Source organism: Zosterops lateralis, assembly GCF_965231275.1.
Source record: "Zosterops lateralis genome assembly, chromosome: 3".
Classification (NCBI taxonomy): domain Eukaryota; kingdom Metazoa; phylum Chordata; class Aves; order Passeriformes; family Zosteropidae; genus Zosterops; species Zosterops lateralis.
Window position 1 is genome coordinate 93,734,127 of NC_139764.1, and position 20,457 is coordinate 93,754,583.

Sequence of the window (20,457 nt, forward strand, 5' to 3'; positions counted from 1 at the left end):
TTGGATTCTACAGAAGGAACCAATACCAAATAATGGCTTTTGAGAACCACAAGTGTAAGTGCTGAGTTCTGTGAACATGATGATAGCTGTTTGATCGCTCTCGGGTATGTGGGAGCTTAAAATGAAGGTCATGTTCAAATCTGATTGGAATTCAGGGAAAGCTGCTTGGTTTATTACCATGACTATAGTCCTGGATTCTATTTACATTCAATTAAATCTGTGATTGCAAACTGACAGACAAAAGTTCATTGATTTTTCCAACCACATTAAACTAAGTTCATGGCACAGTGTTTCATTTAGCCTATCTGCTTAACCCTTTCACCTTAATTCAATTACCCAGCATAAAATTAATGTGTAAAATATTAAATAACTCTACATTTCTAAATTAGAAAGCATTGCAAGAATATATTCATCTTGATGGCTTCTGACATACATTTATTATTGTATGATTTACAATTTGCTATAGATCACATTGTTATCCAAATGGCAAAAGTCAGTCAGAAAGCTTTTTTATACTCATTCAGTAAATTGATAGATTCGTGGAAGGTAAGACTGAAAAGGACATGAGATTATCTTCTCTGACCCCATCTAGATCCCTGGTCATAAATTTTCCCTTTACTTCTCAGCAAAGACCAGTCTGACAAAAGCACAATTTGTGATTTTTGCTAAACCAAGTCATGTACAGAGACAGTCCAGCTTAATTTAAGGACATCACGAAATGAAGACTTTGCTCCTTCTTTAGTCATTTATTCCAGCACTCAATCACTTTCATGCTTAGAATCATGTGCCTTATTTTAAATTTGAATTTGTCTAGATTTAACTTTCAGCCATTAGTTCTTGGTATGCTTTTCTTCACTAGATTAAGTAGTCCCTTACTAGCCACTTTTCTGTGAAAGTTTTGGAACACTGTAATCAAGCCAAAAGGCAACCTTTTTGACATGGTAAGTATTATCTCTTTACACTATTTGATTTAAGGCATTTTCTATAGCTTCCAACTTGGTTTTGTGGCTCCCTCATACATTCTCTCCATTTTTCTCCCACCATTTAGGAAACAAGTCTGCTGGAACTGAGCACAGAAACTTAGCATTCATTTAAAATCTCAGAAGTGCCAACTTTCATACTCACTGTTTCATTGGTTTTGGATCAGCTTCTTGACATAAGATTGTATAGGCAATCTATGTTAAATTATTTTTAATAGTAGACAAGTACTCTTGAAATCTATTGCTATCCAGGATTTAGTCTGTGGTTCCATACTTCATGTTCATAAATGTTTGTCTTTCTGTTTGGCTGCAATAGTTCAATTTTTTTTTACTGTGTCTAGATTAGCAAATAATGGATCATTTGTGTGCCTGTACTGCTTTCATTAGCATTGACTATCTGCTAATCTTGGTGACATCTGCAAATTTTACCAGCAATTATTACATTTTCTTCCATATCGTCAGTAAAAATGCTAAACATGTTGATTTCTAGTATTAATCTTTATGAGATTCAAAGAGAAATAACATTATTCAGTCATGATTCCCTATTTGTATTTTCTTTTTGAAAACAGAAAACTGAAATAATCTAGTGGATTTCTAATGCATTTAATATGTATTTATTATATGCTCTTTTTGTTTTGATCAGAAAGTCAGGTGGCACTAGGTATAATAGTTGTCAGCAAGTATTTCTTCAGTTTTCTAAAAAAACAAGCTTTAATGTTTTTCAGGTAAGGATAAGAATCCAAACTAAAGACACTGTACAAAAAAACCTTCTAAAGTTGTGTTTTAAAGTATGTTTAGAGGGAAGCAGAACAGTTGAAAAGTGTTCAAAGTAAATAGCTTCTCAGATTTATCTTACGTGTTTCCAATTTGTTGCTCTGCGGGGAATGATTTGCATTAGTTAAGAATGATTGTTGTGTAAGATTTTTTATTTTTAAACATCAAGAGAAAACTCATATTTTTTTTTCTTTTCCTGCAAGGTGTGATCCATAGTTTTACTTACAAATGTGTCTATTGTGTTTGTATTATCTGTTTTGTTGTGTTTCTTCCAGCTGGTAATTGAAGAAGGATCCCTGCAACAGGTTCATTAACTGCTGGTGAATAAAACAGATTAGAGATGTAGAAGTTTGCTTGCAAATTCACATTGACAGTTTTATAGTGGGATATGTAAATTTTCAGCTCCTTACAGAACCAGTTCTCTGGGCAGATTTCTAGGCTGCAGCACAGGCATGTTAACTGTCAGCATCAGCACTGGCTATCTAAACCCTAAGATCAGATCAATGTAAGGATTCATCAGAAATAATAATTGTATTGTGGGTGGATAAGACCTTGCAGACAACAGTATAGAGCCTTCAGCTCCCAGGATCTGACTCACTGCTAATACAGAACACCTTGCAGAATTCCAAAAGGTTCCTTAAATCTCCCCTACACTGGAGGTCTAAGAGGGAAAAAAAACAGGATTTCTGTCAAAATATCCAAGTACTAGCCACTCTTGCAGTCTGATTCCTTTATGCATAAGCAAAAAATATCAAGGTTCAATATCAGTCCAAAACCAGTTCAGGTGTCCTTGTCAGGCTACCTGAGGCACAAAGACTTCGCTGACTTTGTGTTTCTAAAAGTCCCCTCTCTATCTACTTTTTCCATATTTTGCAAGGCCTTGCAAAGTGAAACATGATCTCAAACAACCCTGCAGATACACGGGGTGAGAATATGAACATAGCTAGATCCTGGAAATGAGCTGGCAACAGTGGCTTACTGAGGTGGTGTGAACAGGAGGGAAGGAGACACAAATGTACCTTTTCCCTTGTAGGTTGTAGTGATGACCCACAGACCCATTCTGCACTGTGCTTGACAGCATTCTTGTGGGTAACCTGAGACTTTCATTTTCGAATGAGAGCAGCGGAAAACTTGGGAGGTAAAAGTCACAAAGATGGGATGACATTGAGCAAGTATTTCCAAGAGGATCATTAGTCTTTTGAGAAGCAACTGTGGGTCCTCTCTGTCAACTTTGGTGCAGCTCCAGTTCTGCAAGACTGATCATAGGAATCACCAGTGTCCTGAAATCATAGTTGCTTTGTACAGCAGTCTCTTGAATGGTATTTAGCTTGAAGCTGACCAAAGAAAAAAGTCTAAAATTATACAAAACCCATAAAGCTATATTTTAGAGAGACAAACTAGGCCAGACTTTGCCAATTTTTTTTCTTGCTGAGCCCATAAATTGTTGTCATTATTTGTGACTATCTAGGTGTTGTGATTTTACCACATTCTGCAGTTACCACACAGCCACTCACTCTCCTCAATAGCAGGACAGGAGGAAAAAAATCAAAAGAGCAGAAGTGACAGTTTAAAGACAGTTTAATAGATAAAGCAAAAGCCATGTGCACAGGGAAAACAAAGAAATAAATTCATCACTTAACACAGGCAGGCAGGCATTCAGCCATCCCCCACGTGTAACAGTGACCGTCACTCCAAACATCTCCTCCTTCTGGCCCCAGCTTTACATCTGACCCTGACCCCATATCCCCTGCATCAGCTGGGGTCAGCTGTCCCCTCCCAACGTTCTGTGCACCAACTGCCTCCCTGGTGGATTAGGTGAGGAACAGAAAAGGCCTTGAGTGTTGGAGCAATGCTCAGGGACAGTGAAAATATCCTTGTGTTACTGTAGTGGGATGACTCCAGCTGGATTTCAGACATCCACCAAAGCCTCTTTCTTGCTCCCCTCTGCAGCTAGACAGGAGAAAGAAAATATAACAAAGGGTTCATGGGTTGAGATAAGGACCGGGAGAGATCACTCATCAAATACCATCACAGGCAAAAAAGACTCAACTTGGGGATATTAAATGAATTTATTACTAAGAAATTCAGCAGGATAATGAGAAGTAAAATAAATCTTAAAATCACTTCCCCTCATCCCTCCTTTCCAGCTCTACCTCCTCCCCCAGTAGGGCAGGGAGATGGGAATGGGGGTTATGGTCAGTTCATCACAGGTTCTTTCTGCTCCTGCTCAGGGAGGAGTCCTTCCCCTGTTCTAGCTTGGGGTCCCTCCTACAGGAGAGAGCTCTCCATGAACTTCTCTGGTGTGAGTCCATCCCACAGGCATCAGTCCTCCCCAAACTGCTGCAGAGCAGGTCACTCTGCCATGGGATGCAGTTCCTCAGGCACAGCCTGTTCCAGCCTGGGTCCCCCATGGGGTCACAAGTCCCACCAGCAAACCTGCTCCAGCGTGGACTCCTCTCCCCACAGGTCTGCAGGTCCCTGCCAGGACCCTGCTCCAGCACAGGCCTCCCACAGGGTCACAGCCTCCTCTCAGGCATTCACCTGCTCTGGTGTGGGTCTCCTCCAGGGGCTGCAGGTGGATCTCTGCATCCCTATGGTTCTCCATGGGCTGCAGGGGCACAGCTGCCTCACCATGGGCTGCACCATGGGCTGCAGGGGAATCTCAGCTCTGGTGCCTGGAGCACCTCCTGCCCCTCCTTCTGCACTGACCCTGGTGTCTGCAGGGCTGTTCCTCTCACTATTTTTCACTCTGTTCTTCTCTGGTTGTTGTTATAGCTGTGCAATAACTTATTTTGCCTTCTTAACTTTGTTATCACAGAGGTGTTACCATCATTCCTGACTGGCTCTGCCTTGGCCTGTCTGGCATTGCCTCTGCTGGACATGAAGGAAGCTTCTGGCAGCTGCTCACAGGAGCCACTGCTGCAGCCCCTGCACTACTGAAACGTGGCCACATAAACCCAATACAATTATCAACCCTTTTTTCAGCACAAATCCAAAACAGCCCCACAGCAGCTATTGGAAATTAGCCCTACCCCAGTAAAAACCAGCACTCCAGGATATGCATGCCACCTGAAAAACCTACCCAGCCAAAGCATTCTACTGACTGTTGTTCTTTCTCTTCTTTGGGTTCAAATCTGAGTTCATGGACCTGAATATTATCTCAGTGCATGGAATGGTGTGCTGGCAATGCATTATGCCCTGCAGCATTCTTCATCCCCTTCCCAATCCAGCAGCCTGAGCTTTTGAACAAGAGTCATTACAACTGGGCATGCTGTGCTCTGAGATGCCCTAAGGCAACAGAAATGTCTGCAATCCAGCTCTCAGCTCAAGAGTATTGTGCACCAGGATATTAACTGTAAAACTGGCAATATTGCTTTGGTGCAGAGGCTTCCTCCAGGCACCCACAAGACAGATGGCTTTATCAGTACACAGCCATTCACCTCTGCATTGCAATTGGGAAGAAGTACAAGCAAATTTCCAACTATCTTTGCTAAGCAATTTTACAGCTGTCTATCTGAAATTAAAGCACCCTCTCTTGGTTGTGCTTTGCATTTTTATAGTGACTAGCAATCTTCTTTCTACAGTGCTACACTCAGCCTTCCATTGGGTTTCTGATGCTCGCAAAAATGTGTGACACTAAGTTAATGAAGATGAGTGCTTCAGGGTGTAGGGAACCAAGCAAAGGAGAAATCTCTGCAATCTGTATAATTGGACACTTCTACAGACAGTGTAAAAACACAAATCATCTCTAGCAGGAAAGGCTTCTGTGTACAAGTTCATAGGAAAGTATTGACCTGCACTTCATGAAAAGTCTTTGTAAAGCCTATACAAAGGGCAACTTCCCACCCACTGCCCATCAGTCCCATTCCTCCTGAACTGAAATGCAGAGGTCTTTGAATAGGTATGATCCAAGGACTGGAGGAGAGGGTTTCTCAGTAACTGAGTGTCTGTCCCACTCAAATGAGTGGGAATCCATGAACACATCTCTTAAGTTGGAGTGATTTTCCAGCTCCAAACTGGTCAGAGGTAAGTTTTAAGATTGAGCAATTAGGGCATGTGCACCCTTTGGCAATTTTAGTACCTGTGCTCCAGTTTTCAAATAAAGCTGATTGCAGCTTCCCATACATGAGAGGTAAGAGTGAAACATGCTTAAAGAGTAGCACTACCTCACTGACAGAGAAAAGCAGAGGACTGAGATTTCTATAAGCTGTGAAGTCAGAGGAGTTTCAGAGTCAGCTCTGAAAGTAACTTCCAGGTGGGCGAATCTGCCACTGCACTTCTTAACTCATGGGGAACTCTGCACTGAAAGCAGTCTCTGCATCCAAATGGGAGAAGTCAATGTCTCATAATCAGTAAAAATCTTGCTGACAAGGCTGTGATGCAGGAAAGAGGTAAAAAACTCAAAGGAACTTTTTTTTTTTACCTTTTGTGTCTTAGTGCAGTGAATCTACATTCATTTTCTGCTTTGGAGAAGGAATATGGGAAGATGGAAGAATCCCTCCCCTCTTAACTCTCAGTTAGAAGAGAACATCCCATCAGCTTGTATTTTGATTCCTTGATATGTCTGGGAAGACTATGGAAATTTTAGTAACAACACTGTTATGTGAGAGGGAGAGGACTCCGTACAGAGGAAGGAGGGAAGCAGGGAAAAAGAGTAGAAGGACACATAAAACTTGAAGAGGCCTGTTCGCAGATTCTTCATTAAGAAACTTTTCTTACTTTTCTTTGTACTATTTCTGCCCTTTCCTGTAACTTTTCTAAGTCTGCTTCATCCTTTCAAAGATGAAAGAACAAAACCCACCCATGTTATTAAAAATGCTGGTTCACCACACCTTTGTTGAAGTGTGCTCTGGTTTGTTTTCCAGTCCTTTTCAAATAACTTGGTTGCTTTTTTGACCCCTTAATGGGTACGGAGCTGACATCTTCATGGCATTTTCTTTTAATTTATAAACAGATCTTATCAGTTTACATAATTATGTCCACCATTTTGCAATATCTTATGTGGAATTTTGTCTGCCATTTTATCTCAAGTTATGCCTGATCATAGTGATTTTCTGCAGCTTTGCACAGTCAGCTTTTGATTTTAATCCCTGTGATAACTGTAATGGAATCAGCAGTCTCTGTTCTCCCATTATTCATCACCTTTTCCAGGTCATTTAAGACTTTGCTGAGCAGCACAGATCCCAGCAAAAAGTCCCAAAGGATTGTGTTGGTGATTTCCTTCCAGTGGGAATACTGCATTCCTACTTTTTTTTCTTTTTTTTTTTCTTTTTTTTTTTTTTTTTTTTTGATTGCTTATTCATTTAAATTAGAATCTTCTTAGCTCATGAGACTTCCTTCTTAAGGGTTTTCTTTTTCTCCATTTAATTGTAAAAATGCACTTTAATACACCTTGTTTGCTTATTAGTCATTCCTCAAAAAAAAAAAAAAAAAAAGCCAGTAGGCTTGTGAAGTGTGTCTTCCTTTTACGGATGCTTAATGGAGTGCTTCCCAATATATTTTTCCATGTGTCTGCTCCTTTTGTTCCTTGCAGTGACTTCTACTGATCTGCTGAACAAGGATGTCATGTTCACTCATCTGTAGTTCCTCAGATCACCCCAGGAATCCTTTGTAAAAATTACTCATTTCCCCAAGTTCCCATCCCCTGACACAAAGGATTCTCAGGGAGAGGTTACACAGTGCAGCTTGCAGTGGTGTTATTTCATCCTTCAGTTGGTTTAGATCTCTTAGCTGAATTCCATCTGGTCCTAGTGAGCTGTTGTTAGGGTTGTGCCCTGGGAAATGTGATCTCTGAAGAGAGAACGCCGGGCTAACTCCAGTGGGTTGTACTTAAGTGCAAATGCTCACTGCTCTGACCCTCATTTTGTTTTCCACTCCCAGGCAATTTGAATTCTGTTCTAGTAATTTCTGCTTGGCCTTATAGTCAGACATACACAACACCAGAATAAAGACCACCTAATGAAAAAATAAATATTATAGAAATGGTGCTCTTTGGATTAATGTATTTGTCACACTTTATTTCGTATTGATTGCATAGATTTTTTTTTACCCTCTTAAGTTGAAAGAATCTTGCAGTGTTCAGCTAGAGACTTAACAACATAAGACATGTACCTTTACCAGGATTATGCCTAAAAATAAACTACCAGTAGTGTTAAATAGCAACAACTATGCTGGTACAATGCCATGCCACAACTAACAAATGTCTGTTTAAAGGATTAGAACATTTAAATTGGACGACAGACCATAAGGAATGGGAACCATGTGTAATCAGCAATGTGAAGGCAATTGCAAGGAACCAAAGCAAGGGAACATACCAGAAAGCATGGAAGAACAAAAATTCAGCTAGAAAGGTTCCTACTAAAGCTGTGTGATTTAATTTAAAGCTTTGAAAGATTTTCTGTCATACTTGAAAGCTCACATAATTTATATCTTATATTTCAGTTTAAAGTCTTACAAAGGGATTTACAGACCTTTTGTGGTTTTGGTGGACCAATTCACTATCCTGTTGCATTGGAAACACACAGTGTTCTGCAAAATAGATTCAGGATGAATCAAAGCATTTACAGTTTCTAAATCAGAAACCATTTGTGTATGTTTTTTATCTGTTTTTTTCAGACCTGGATATCCATTGCCACTAAATGTAATTTTTCCTAAGAAAAATTCCTAGGAGACCACTATGGAAGACTCTACAACCTCTGGATGTTTAGACATATTTTATATTCAGGAATGGTGGAAGTCAGTAAAATTCTACATTTTCATATTGCCTCTACATTTATTTTAACTGTGATCACACATAAAAAAATGTTCCAGCCCCTCCAAAAAGATTGTACAGCCTTGTTTAGAAGGCGGAACAGGTGCTTTTGTAGAATTCATTTCTCACAATTTATAAAGCCATGTGGAATATAATAATCTAGACATTCTGATTGTCTGTAAATTTTGTTTGAAGGGCACAGAGAGGTACCAGTGAAATGACTGGCTGAAGTTGTGTACTTCTATTATAAATCAGTGCTTTAGAATTAGAGCTAAAATGTGGTCACACTTTGAATGTATCTGTGTCTTCTTAGAATTAATCCTTTTCTACTCCATAGTCCTGGTACCCCAGATATCCCCACTGCAGCTATAATTTCACACTGTGGCTGTGCTCTGAAACAAATGAAACGTCCCTAAGTTACAGAGAAGTGCAGCATGCTGTATGTTAGGGTTGTTCAGACACACAAAATATGGCAGTTCTTTGCAAGCCATCCAGTCATTCACAGGCATTGTAGGAGATCTCACAGCCTCCTATTCTCATTTGCCATACCCAAATACCTGGAATTACATATCAGAAGGCTGCTTCTTAAATTCTGTCACTTGTGTGACCCTCAGGGACTTGGCATGTGTGTAACAGGGTTGCAATGTGGGAGATACACAAGGAGAAAGAACCTTGTGCAATAGTTGGTTGCATATCCATCTGCTCATGGGCAGTTTTACTCATGAGAAGATTTCCCAGCAGCAGTACAGAACTTTTGGGAATGATGTGCCCAGCTTTTTACAAACAAATTCAAATTCCAAACACCCTGGGCTGTGTGTGTATGGGCAGTGGGCGGGTTACAATGGTTACACAGGTCAGTATCTATACACTGTGTATCAAAATCCAGAAGATATCTGGGGTGCTGTGATGAAGCCTGCATTACTTGGAACCCCCTGCAGATGGAATGAGGGATGCCCATGAGGACATGGAGTATGACAGTCCAGCTTTTAGTCTCATCAACCACAGAAGCAGCAAAGGACATGACATGAAGAGTTCTCATCACAGATTGTAATAAAACTTCTCATACCAGCTCTCACAGTAAAAAACTCCCCCTATGGATGGCCAGCCAGGAGCACATGTTAATCCTGGCACAGGAGCCAGTATCTGGTGGGTGTCTTGATGTAGATACCCATTTTAGTGGAATTTGGGGTGTAGAGCAGAATGAGAGAACATGCCTTGCTCCTTAACATGCTTGCCCCTGTTTGCTCCTAAATAGATGGGAAGTTGCAGGCTGTTCAAAGGAAAGAGCCTAATGCCTTGTTTCTGTGTGAAAAAGCAGCCATTGTATGTCACTCTTTTACAGCAAGAAATCATTTACTGTCATGGATTAAAAACAGCTAAGTGGTACACACAGCCAGAGGAGTGCATGTGGACTTAAGTAATGATGTGTCTTGCAACTCATGTATCCAGATATATCCACAGGGGCACCATAAGGCTCCCACATCAGATTGGCAGTGCCTGGGTAGCTGAAAAATGGCTTTATGTTAAAGGATGATCCCCACCTTCTTCACAAGGTATTGGGACTGCAGTGCATGTCCTTCAGTGCACTACCTTGCTTACAGAATACTGGGACATGGCAGGACAGGGCATGGCACTTACGACGAAAAGGGAACTCTGTTACTGACTCTTTTCAGGGTTAACTGCAGGGACTCTGGAGGTCTGCTGGAAGTCTGTCCACTGCCTGCCAGATATGAGCCTTCCCAGAAAAACTATAGATGAGTCTGTCCAGCAGTATGTGCCCAGAGGATTCTCAGGTCAGCGAGCACAGCTCTCAGGCCAAGTGTTCCAGCTTCTCTCGTAGCTTATTGTGCTGGTTGACCTCTGAGCCCACCACAGAAGCAGCAAAAGCATGGAGTTGTTGCTCCAAAAAGACATTTGTAAATCTGCTGTGCATTTTAAACTGAACCAACTGTCCAGCAATGTGTATTCAGTGAGACAACAGGAAGGTGCCTGTGATGCAATGTCTTGCACAGCAGAGGCAGGCAAGCTTCTCCCTGCCCATATCTGCTAGAGCAGTTTTCTGCTGCGGTTCAACCTACAGATTCTGCAAAGTTGTTCAACACATTAAGATGAACTCTAACATAAGAGTTTACAGTGGTTGGCATGAGTGCAGCAGCACCTTTTCAAAAGGTGCTAGCTTCTGTTAAGGTCTTCATATCTTCAAGAAATGCTCATTGTTTTTATTTGTGAGTTTGGGTTGGGTTGTTTTGTGTTTGGTTTGTTTTTTTCATTTTAGTGTTCAGTTATGAAAGGAATAAATTCATCTATACTAGTACACATCTGAGCTAGAGAAAAGATGACAGCAAGTTTGCTTATCCAACTGATGGCTCATGGATCAGTAGCTGTCAGTTCTGTTGGGCAATGACTGTTCTGGGACACTGGAGATCGTCCCCCCAAAGATGCTGTACTTGCATATCAGGTCAGATAGTAACTGTTTATGCAAAGCCTTCATTCAGCCTTCTCATATGTTGGTTTTTCCATGGCCACTTAATGTTACTGGTGTTGCTTTCCTCTACTGAATGAGAGGAGACGAAGCTTGGCTGTTGACCACATCCAGTAATTGGGGAGTGAGGAAAAATCAGTGCTCAAGGACATCCTCATTGCTTGTCAGTGTCTGAGAGGAAGGGTTTCATGATCCTCCTTTTGTAAGGTTAAACATAGCTGCTTCTTGTAATATATGCCTTTAATCTGCTTTGGTCATCTTAAAAGCCATTCTTCATAACAGCTTCCTTTTGAGTTGTCCTGCTGTAATCAGTGGGGTGCAGTTTGTACCAAATCACTGAACTATTGTCACTTCCTGCCCTGATCTTAACATAAACATTTGAAATAGATAAATTAGAATGGGAATTTGGAGCAACTAGTTCCAAGGCAGGCATCTGGAGTTAGGTGAGAGGTCCAACCCTGCTTGATAGAACTGGGTTCCAGGTAAGCTCTGGAGCAGTACCTTTGTGTTTTTCCAGTGACAATAATGCTTACCTATCTTTGCTTAGGAAATACTTCTGGAATTTTCCCTCCTGTAGTTTCTCACACATACAAATTGCAGCATTTTCTGATAAAATTTGCTTCCAGGAAAGAATTTCCCCTTTCTCCATAGCTGTAACAAACATGATTTTTGCTATTATTTTGCTCTTACATTTTTGTCAGTTTCTATTCTTTTGTCCCTCAATGGCATCAAAGCACTGTGGGCAAGCAGGCTGCAAACACAGGAGTAGCTGCTTGGCAGTGGAGCTGTGGGAAGTGCAGGAGTCAATGCTCAGCAGGAAATAAATGAATAGTTTAAGCTACTTCAATGGTAACTCCGTAAGCCTCAGCAACACAAATCTCTTGCTGCTGTGTATCTGTAACCTTAGATGACTTTGAGGACTGAACTCTGCAGTCTATAGCTCATCTACACAGCATTGCAGTCTTCTTTTATTGATGGCATTCCCTACTTCTGTCATCAACATATTCCAATCCATCTTCTTAATTTTGTGCTTTGTGAAGATACTACTGTGTAATGCAACAATACAACTAACATTGTTCCTCTTCCTTACCTCCCTTATCATCTTAGAATTCATTTATCATCTTCACATCTCTCCTTTACACTGTGTTTTGCTGCAATGCCTACAAAAATTTGGAAGGAGTCTGACTGTAAGTGAGCTGAGAATATCGCTTTGCATTCCAAGCTATACATTCTCTTTGTTTCCCTGTGTTCCTTCAGCTAGTGGCAATCATCTGCCTCCCCTCAGATTCAGGTTCTTTGGGGCAGGACTATCCCTTCTATAAGCTAACAGTGCCCAGTCCTGTTACCCCAACAGAGCTAGCAGTTTAGTTACCTTTGTTTAAGACAAAATTACTTTTAGCTTAGATCTAATTTTTGAGTAATGCACATAATGATTTGCAAGGACATGCTCTCAGATCTAATAACTGTTGAAGTCAAAAAGCCTAGGATTAGTCATACAGCTGTGTGTTGAGGAAGATTTGGTGCTTTGTTTTCTTTATATGGTTTATTTTATTGATTTGCCTGCAGTGACAGCACTTTATGTTTACTCCTATCCTGCACAAAGGGGTGTTAGTGGAAGCTGTGGGTAGGTTCAGAATTCTGCCATGTATTCCTCCAGCCTGGACTCTTTAAGGATGATTAATTTTGAAAAGTATTCTTTAGCTAAATATCTGGATTGTTGTCAAAATTATGACTTCCAAATGTCATACTGTTCACCAGGTATAGAATGAAAATGGTGTACACTTTATGGGAAATCTTCTTTTAAAATTCCGTCCCTGTATCAAGATAGAGAGCCTTGAGTAAATCAAGCTTAATGGCCCTCAAAGCCAGCAGAGAGTCTTGCTTGAAACCAGTTTATTGTTCAGAATTGTGACTGCATGTAGGCAGTACCCTGCAGTGTTCTGCCTGCAATCTGTACCCATCAGGTCGGAGCAATAAGAGTGAGACATTAGCCCCAATGCCCTCAGTATATGGTGGTAACAAGAAACTGATGCCCATCAGATGCACATGTGCCACCTGCCTGAGGTGCCTTGGGGCTGCCAAGAACCCCCTCCTGTCTGCAGGTGTGTAACTGCCTTCCCTTGGCAGTGGGGGCTGCTCACCCCGGCCACCCGTGGGGCAGCACTGTCCCCTCCTCGGTGTCACATGCTCGCTGCTCTCACGTGTCCACTCTGTGACCTTGCCCGAGCAAAGCCGAGAATGTGACTGTGGCGGGTTTCCTCAGGAACTGAGTGCAGCAGCAGCAGAATCACCTGCCTTGTCCCCGCTTTTCCCACTGTTTTTGGGGCCCAGGCCATACCTGTGTGCAGAGTGTGGCAGTGGGTGCACGTGGCATCCTCAGGCATGCACAGCTCAGCAATATCAGTGCCAGCTGCAGGAACCACCTCGAGCAGCTCCCAGCGAGGCTTGTGTCCCCTTTCTGCAGGGGATGTGCTGTGGTGACCTGGCTGCCCTGGAGGGGAGGCCTGAGGGGGCTGTTCACCTGGACACCTCCACCACCTCTTCCTGTGGTTTAACTCATGCACCTGAGCTTGCCTCACTCTTCCTTCCCTCTGCAGGATGGCTAAATTTTTTTTCAGAAATAGATAAAAAAATAATAAAAATAATAAATTTAAAAAAAAAAAAAGTAAGGAGAGGAAAAAAAACCAGACGTAGATGTAGACAATGGACTCCTGTGTGTGTGAGAATCAGAGCCTGCCTAGCATCCAGGGTCTCAAGTGCCATAGGCCATTGCTACTCCAGATTCCACAAGGCTCTCCAATGACAAGAACTGATGAGCAGAAGAAACCAGTATAGGACTGTCTGCTGAAGAGAAATTTCTGATGCTAGAGCTGGTTTAAAGGGAAATGCTGAGGTAGCTGCCGTTTTGTCAGGACAAAAAAAATATGCTAAGAATTATGTGGGAAAATGAGCTGGCAAATAAGAATCATTGTATGGAGCACAGGAAACAAGGAAAACAAGGAAGATGAGTATGATTTTAAGATAAAACATTTTTAAGGATCTGAAAGAGGATTCTTATGACACAGGAATCATACAACTACCATTAAGGCTGGGAAAGACCTCTAAGATCATGAAGTCCAGCTGTCAAGAGAATGAACTGCCTGAAAGAGAACCTAACAAAGTCTGAGGCACATAGGAAAGTGACAAGTCCATGAATGATTATTGTCTAGGTATTTGAGGCATTTGTCTGAGGGTGGTCAACAGCACAGGCTTCAAAACCTGCCAGAAGAGCAGGGGTCAGAGACCCGTGTGCAGTGCTTTCCCCACTGAGCTGACGAGGGTCATGCTGTCATGACAGTCCCTGCTCCACACTCTGGAGAGGCAGGGACATCACTGGTAGCATTGAAAGCTTTCTGGGGAGTGCCAGTTAAGAAGGACCTTTTAAGAATGTGAAAAGAAATTTATTTCATATTTTTGTGAAATAAATAATTGAGTCTTGCTTCTTTTGCGGAAGGAGCCCCAAAGTCACTGGATTACAGCAAAAGAACTTGTAATTTCATTATTGATTTGTCCTCCTAATGGAAATAGCGCACAAGGTGGTGAATACTGACAGCTGAGTTCAAAGTATCCTTTGTCTTTAATATTGGGGAGGATGTCAGCATATAATTTGCATTCTTAACTGCTTGATGACTATTAGAAAACAGTCCCTCCATCAGGCAGGGAAGGCATTAGTAGATTAATGAAGTGAGCAGTCTGCACAGCACATGAGATCCCTGTGTTTGTGCCAAGAGAGGTCTTGTGGCTTGTTGTCCAGTCCCTGGCCCAGAAGGGCACATTCATCTCTGCATCCTGGCAGTCAGAACTCAATTCTCAGAGGCTTGGACTTCAAAAGGAATGGAGGCAATCCCTTGTTTGATCAAAGTTCTCCTGAAACAGCCTAGGACAGTTATTCTTTCAGAGTCTTTGGGCAAGTAATTCAGATTTTGGTAACATCTGCAATTACAGAAAATATTCTACAATTCAGCAGTGTTGCACATGGCCAAGACATCCTTTTTAAAGACAGCTATGTCACCCAAAGCATATTTTTCTTTCCCTTTTATTTTCCACAGAAAGAAACTTGTTTGGAAAGCTCTCCCCTTCTGAATACCGCCTCACTGGAATCTCACTGCCCTTCTCCAAATAGAAAGAGTTACATACAAAATGGCAGAAATTTTGCAGCTCCTGAAACTCTGATACTTCAGCAAAGAGGTTTTCCTCTGAATGTAGGCAAGGCTGTAAATTTAAAGGAAAATCTCAGTGTCCTGTGTATTTCCAGAGAAAGGCAGACTGCATCATTATCCTTGTCCTGCTCTGAGCAGCAAGCACAGGCCCTCTCCTGACTGGGAAAGCTGGCATGGAGCATACAGTGAGAAACAAGGAAAAGGCCTTTGACTTTTCATACTATAGGTTTTCATCTCAAATGCATTTGGGCTGGTACTGATAGACTTCCTGTTAACTTCAGTCAGCTCTCAATTTTATGTTGATTGCTTCCTGTTAATACAGTAGTTCCTACAGCTAAGGGATACAGTGTGAAAGGTTTAGCACGGGGTCACTGTGAAAATTGCATATTATTAAAAAAGAACAAAGAGATTGGCAAGTTCCCAGTTTTTTGCTTTTAGTGCCCAGAGAAGTTGTGGAAATATTTAAGGCCAAGTAGGATGGGGCTTGGAGCAGTCTGATCTGGTGGAAGGTGTCCATGCCTGTGGCAGGGGAGTTGTAACTAGGTGATTTCAAAGGTCCTTTCCAACCTAAACCAAGTGTGATGATTCAATGATGATGATTTAGATTGATGCTACAGGATGAGTTCAACTCAAGTTATCTTTTTTTTTCAATGAGACATTGCTTTGCTGGTGCCACAGGGTTGGTGTGCTGCAGACCTGGTGCAGTGAAAGGAAAATGAGAACTTCCCACTTTGTGCTATGTAAGCCAAAGCCTTGGAATAAAACAGAAGCATTCCTTGACTTAACATTAATTAGAGATCTGCTGAAAGGAAGATGAGGAAGTGGTATCATTGTGGAATAGCTGTGCAATATCTGGAATGGATTATTTCTCCAAGTAGAATAATGTTCTGCTCTTTTATAGCAAGAATATTTCTCAGAGATCTTTAAGCTGCCTTAGCAGAGACTATAGGGGTGCAAGTCAGCACTGATCTCTGGAACACTTGTCATGAAAAACTGGTGTGGGCTCAATGTGCACATTGGTGCTCTACTGACTTACAACACCTAAAGATTCTTACCCTGCATGTTTAGAAGTAGGATTGCAACAGGAGTCAATTCCGCCTTGCTGTCTATTATGCAAGGGTGCATATATTGAAAATGGAAAAAAAAAGAGCTTTCCTAGCATGGTCTACCAATGGACACTACTAAATGTTGGAGAAATGAAATTTGTAGACTGTATTTTACTATTTCTCAGATAGTGTGCTACATGACTGCAGGAATAGAACTGAATTCAAACTCACTGCAGTGAAAAGAGATCACAAAAAGTAGTAATATCAATAAGTATCAAATTAGGTATTTTTAGTTTTAAAGAACTAGCAGTAGGAAAACACACAAGACCATGCATAATGCTGAGTAAAAGGGAATGCTATCAGAAAAGAAAGCACTTATTTTTAAATGTGCCTCCAAATAGCCCTGTTATATTAGCACATCCTTTCAACTTGGGTCATGGTTGCATTAAGCTTCCTTACCCAGTCAGGTCATCCTGTGGGTATAAATACATGCTTTAAGTTATATAAACACCATCCAATCCTATTTGCATTGTCACCCTGCGACACGAAATGCTATAATGACCTCCTTTTCCTATGTCCAGTGCTATCTATAAAGCAGACTTAGGTCCTTTTCTTATTAAAGAGGTCAGCTCTCTTAATGAGCTTTAGTCATTCCCAGAGAGTTTTCCAATATTGCAAGACATACCTGGCCCCAGGACTGTTTCAACCCTGCCAACACCTAAGCAGTGCAGACAGATCCCATGTGACAGGTTATGCAATGGAGAGGGGTTTTATATACCCTGGGCCCTGGAGCATGGAAAGGGCTCAAGGGAAAAGAGCATCAGGTAAGCAAGAAATGTTTGCATACTCTGTTTCTTGGGGTGGTTTTGGGCACTGTAGCAAACTGCATTAGGCTTAATCTTATGTTTCAGGAAGAGGTCAACTTGTACAACATCCTGGGGTTTAGTAATGTTTTGTGTGTTCCAGAATTGTAGGGGCTGAAACTCTGCGAAGACTCAGAAATCATGGTTATTCCTCTCCGGAGAATGACACCCGGGTATATAAGATTGCTGCAGGTATGAATTTTTTTTTCTTATTTTAATTAACCTTAAAACCACCTGTATTTCTCTTCATCAGGTTGATTTTATTTCGAATTATTGCATGACCAACCCAAGGGAACACTGGTTTCTTGTGTGTTAATTCACATAACTCAAAATAATTAATCCTCTGCTGAAAAGCAAATGAATTATGACATTTCTTGATAATTGATATCATGTTGGAATACCAAATGCAGAATATTTGGAATTAGTTAATTCTTCTGCAGTGCTTAAACAGAAACTGTTTCTCCATAATTTCCTCTTGCAATGGCTTTGTGTGTTTGGGGCAGTGGGAAAATGGTAATGGAAAGAAGGATGTAACTCAGCTGACCCATCAGTGGGTCATCAGTGACCCATCAGTGACCACTTCAGCAAACTTCCTGGCCATGATAAGGAAACCTCAATCAGTATTGACCACTGGGAAATCAGACTGTCAATCGTGATATAAAGAAAACAAATAAAATCATCTATAGAAAACATTTTAAATCAGCTGAATAATTGAGACTAAAGCAGCTATAAATATATATACATATATGTACACCAAAGAATACAGAAGAATTCCTTACTGTATTCCATATTTTGATATTTACAGAGTATCCACCCTTTCTCTGGAAAATGTCACAGCTCTTAGCACTGTGATCTGCATCCAGAATTATAGACTGCAGCAGCTGAGAGGGGGTAGTTGAGTGGTTGAGAGGCTGAGCTAAAGATGCTGTGTCTCAGTCCCAGCCATGAATTTCTTTCACACCTCCCTGCATATTGTTTGATATCACCTTACATAGTAATTCTGTTTGAAATATCTTTTGTCTTTATTTATTTTTGCAGCTGAAGTAGCCACAGTCAGACATTTATTAAGGTCAGAACACTAAGCTTTAATTCTTTAAGCTCAGTAAAAAAAATCGAATCTGGAAGTAAAAAAGAGGCTCCCTGGAATCTGTTGCTCCTGTCAGTGATGTCATGCTTTACATCCATGGATTGCAAGGGAAAGCATTAAAAAAAAACCCAACATTATTTGAAGCCTAGTAATTATTTCACTTAAAGAAACTAAAGGCAGCATTGAGAAAGACACACTTTTGAGTATTTTAACTCAAAGTGTCAATATGTATACAAAATTTTGTTTTGCTCTTTAGGGACTCCATGAAGAAGTGTTTCTGCCTCTTGATCAGTGTATCATATGGACTAGGCAAGCAGCAGTAACTTAATTTCTTTTCTGATTGGTTTTCAGCTAGTAGATAAGTAATTTTTATCTTTACTTTGCTTGGCATTTCCTGCTTCTTCATCGGACTTGACAAAGTGACTGTGTCAAAATTTGTCTGCTTGGTCTAGTCCTACCTGTGGAGGTCATAAAGAATGTTAGTGATCCCTTTTAGGCTTGCTTCCCTGAATTAGGACACATTCAAAGGAACATCCTGTGTTATTAGTAGCTAATCTGTTGGAAGGAAGAGATTTTTGTTCTTTACAGAATAAGGAAGTTCTTTCTCCTTTATCCCTAAGCCTCCACACTTCGTTCAGCTCTCCCTCTCAGGTAGCCAGAGGAAACTCCATTAAAGTCACCAAAATCAATGAGCAGCAAATGAAAGGAAAATCATATCAGAAATGTGTTCTATCTTTTACAAAGTGATAAAAAGGGAGGGTTTTCAAAACATGCAATAGATCGTGTGAAATACTCTTCAGCGGAAAGCAGAGTCATACCCTGTTAAATGGCATGGAGAAAAAAAAAAAAAAAAGTGCTTTGTAGGTTCCAAAGACCTTCTTTTGTGTTGCACTGAGCTGAATCAGCTTGTAACTTGTCCTGTTTCTCCCTCAGACTCAAGCTGCAGCAAAGATCGTTATCAACCCGTCAGACACAGCCCTGCAGCGGGCGGCTTTGCTCCTGGGAGTGTTCGGGATCAGCATATCCAGCTACAGCACGCACCAGCTAACGCAAACAAAAAGATTCCCCCTGACCACTTAGGCTGTGTTAGGATGTGACCCAAGAAGTCCAGGCTTATGTCAGTACTACTGATGAGTGGCTCTTCTGTCACTGGTACCAGTGTGGAGGTAATGAGATACTTTGCAGCCGTGATTTCTACATGCAAAGTTAAATAGATGGAACAACTGCAGACCTCTTCAAGAAAGAAAAGAAATAACTGCTGTCAGAAGCATGGCAATTCCAAATAAGACAAACTTTCTGTAAATATTACAGATTTCTTTTGTTATTCAGTGTATACATAGAGATCTAAAGGTATAAAATACAGTTACTCTCAGAGTAGCTGTGAACAGACCAGTGTGGGTGCTGGGCTCCGGAAGTGTCACTGCGTTGCAGCTTTTGCAAATGACTCCAGTGCAAAGACTGTTTTTGCAAAGAAGAAGTTAGAAGAATATATTCCTCATGACAAGGGTTAGAATGAATGAAATTAATCTCCCATAGACTCTTTGCACTGTACATGTGGGTATTACAGAATTTGTGCACTCTAGCTTTTTCTATTGAATCTTAAACATGTCGTGATGCCTTTGGAGTAGCAATGTTTGTGTACTGTAACACAGGCTGGCCGCCTTCTGTCACAGCAGAGATGGCCACAGGCTACACCAGCCACACGGTGCTGGGCAGGGCTCATGGCTACAGACCAGGTAACTTCATAGCTGTGCAGGAACTCGCTGGTCTAGAAAGTATCAGTAAAGACATTGGGTTGGGTTCCATTGCAGACTTCTGTATCTGTCTGTATTCTTCTGCAAAGTCAGCTCATCATATAATATACATTCTGATTAAAACAGAAATAGAGTTTGACCTTTTCCCCCTACTTCTCCCTTATTTTCTCCTCATTTGGTACAATAGCTTATTCAGGAAAGTTCTCTTACTATTGGTTTGCACTTTTCCAACTGTTTCTTATGTTTTATGTAAACAGGGCTTTGTAGGCTCTTCTGTGCATATGTTAGCATTTAAAATCCTTTGTTCTTGGTTACTAAATACAAATATTATTTTGGGATCTTTTTCAGTGTTTAAAATTATTTCATCTGTCAAGAGTGTTTAAATTCAGCCACTAAGGGGCATCCTACACAGCTGAATATTTTGAACTCTTCAGATTGCTCATTCCAACATGACAAACCACAAATTGAATTCAGGGTGATTTTTTTTTTTACATTTTTGAATTGTTCTTGTCCCTGTTTGC

The 20,457-nt window shown here is 41.0% G+C and overlaps 1 long non-coding RNA gene across 1 annotated transcript; it reads left to right on the plus strand.

Annotated features, from left to right (window-relative positions):
* Window positions 1–15,634: 15,634 nt before the first annotated feature.
* LOC310907394 lies at window positions 15,635–20,214 on the plus strand. The gene is made up of 3 exons (XR_014589617.1): window positions 15,635–15,926; window positions 17,199–17,287; window positions 19,116–20,214. It is a non-coding gene; the product is annotated as an uncharacterized lncRNA (long non-coding RNA).
* The last annotated feature ends 243 nt before the right edge of the window (window positions 20,215–20,457 follow it).